Below are 2,495 nucleotides of genomic sequence, written 5' to 3'. Positions count from 1 at the left end.
ATAGATAAAATAGAATCCAAAATGCAGTCAAAATGCTGTACAGGTAATAACATTTAATTATTGCAAACATGCCTGTTTTCTTAAACCCTTTGATTGACTTCTTATTTCTTTGTTTTTTTCATTCCACCTCTTAGTGAGAAAATGCATACGCATAATTAAGTATGATTTCATTATAGCTTTTGTAAGTTCATCTTCATGAAATAAACAGCCAACTTTTTCCACTTTAACATCTGACAGTTCATCCAGCACAGCAAAGAGGATATTCTGTTCCAGCTCATTGTTCAGGCTCACATCAATGATCTTCTTTTCCATGATACCCAGGAGCTCAACCAACTTGTCAGATGGGTATGTAAGACCACCCTTGCTTCTGTGCGTAATGAGCAGATCAAGGTCAGTTTGCTCTGATGGTAATTTTCGAAGGCTTGCAAGGCACTCTGGACATTCATCTGTATACTTTTTTGCATACCTTGCCATGTAGCCACTCACATACCGTAGGGCAAATTCATCCACACACTCATTGAGGTATGCATGGTCAACATGCTCTAGAACATCTGGTATAGCTTCCAAATTTTCACCTTGAAAAACAATTTCAAAAATTAATGTGTTTAAATTTAAATTATTTTCTTTTTATGCTTTGGAGTACCCACCATTTGAGATAATCTCATCCAGTTTATCTAATAATTTTTGATGCCTCTCTGCTTTTGTTTGTTTTTGTAGGTCTTCCAGGTTCAATAAAGTTTCCACCATACCTCCCCCTGTAATGTTGCTCCCCCGTATTGGCTTCACCAATGAGTAGATGGAGAGCAAGCGGAAAAGTTGGGCAAACACTCTGGGTTCAGGGTGAGTATTTCTACCACAAGATTGCCTCATAAGGCCAAAGAATCTCTAAAAAAATATTTTATTGCTTAAATCAAGGGACAAATTTTTGTAGTTTGTTTTTTAAAAATGCTGGAGCACTCACCTCTAGAGCATCCTGATTTAGACGAGCAGTCATCACATAAAGGAAGCCATTCTTTTCTCTTAGGAACTTGATAATTTCTTGGGCGGCTTTCAATGATACTAGGAGTCCAACATCTGTAGATTCTGAGAAAATCCAGTCTTGTTGTTCAAAGTACGTCTCTTTTTTTCCCCTTGGATTTTTCCCTTGCTTCCTAAGTTGAGCTATTCTTGATATCTCTGCAAGTTCAAGTTTCTTTCTTAACTTCTGGTTCCGCCATTCTTTTAGTTTTTTGAATTCCTCCAAAAACTCTCCAATTTTCTGAAACAAAAAGTGCATTGCATATTAATTTTTTAATTTTTTTGGAGGGTATTGCAAGTGAACTTGGAAAACATACCTTGTAAGCAGCTGACTCTAAGGTCACTGCATTGTCAGGCCTGTTGGCATTCATGGCATCTGCCAGGTCATTGATTAATTGACACCATTTAATTGTGCCCGAACAGTCATCCACCTTATCATACCCCTGAAAGCGTAGGCATTCCATAGTTGCAGCTGCTGATCTGCTCCAAAACTGAAAAAGACACAATCCATGTTTTTTTACCCTTTTTCTTTTTAGAAAACTTGCATTAGTTTTGGTTTGTTACAGTTACCTCCCAAGCCATTCTGCAATTCATCTTTTGCCACGGATTTGGATTCAGGTGGTCTTGAGTCAACTTATGAGCTGCCCGGATTCCAAGCTGCTTCAATTTATTTGCATCAATAATGGCTTGCCAATGATCCAGCTTGATGTCTCCATCAGGTGTCTGGTAAGAGAAGAGTCATACACTGTTAAAATTTATGTTGTTGATTTACAGTATTTGATGTATACTATCATAGCAAAATGTACTGTTTTCAAACAGTAATATAACAATTATCAAATTTATCTTGATATAAAGGATATAAAGTAGTGTATTTGATAATAAGTTCTCTATTTTTCTCACCATTATTATTTTGTTATTGACCAGACAATTCCGCATACATTTCAGTAAATGAGGGAAGTCTGAAATGAACCACAATCTCCGGGTGTGGTCACAGGGATGTTCAGCACTAGGGTTCTCTTCGGTGACACCAAACTTAGTCCACATTGATCGATTCCAAGAAGCCCCGTCTGTGACCACTGCATCAACAAGAAGATTACACTTCTCCAGGAGAATTGTGGCTTCCAAAACTAATTTTGTCAACTCATCAGCATTTGCATTTCCCTTTGACAAAAAGCAGGCGATTGGCTGGACCCATTTGCCACTAAATGGCTGAAAGGTAATTACAAGTGAATGATCTCCAAGATTTTTATCCCTTTTATGCTCATTTTTCTCTTGTGACTTCTCCCTTCTCTTCTGCTTCTGTTGGGCTTTGGGATCTTCTGGTAGTTTGGCCAGGGCCTCTTCTACTTCCTCTCTGAAATCTTCTCCCAAAGCTTCCTTAGTTTCCTCTCCCATATCTTTAAACCCACCAACTTTCAGAAAGGATGTATCAAAATATGTTCCAGGTGTTAGTTTGGCCTCATCAATCAATATGACTC

Source organism: Frankliniella occidentalis, unplaced genomic scaffold (assembly GCF_000697945.3).
Source record: "Frankliniella occidentalis isolate FOCC.00 unplaced genomic scaffold, Focc_3.1 Scaffold60, whole genome shotgun sequence".
Classification (NCBI taxonomy): domain Eukaryota; kingdom Metazoa; phylum Arthropoda; class Insecta; order Thysanoptera; family Thripidae; genus Frankliniella; species Frankliniella occidentalis.
This window is presented reverse-complemented; position numbering follows the sequence as displayed.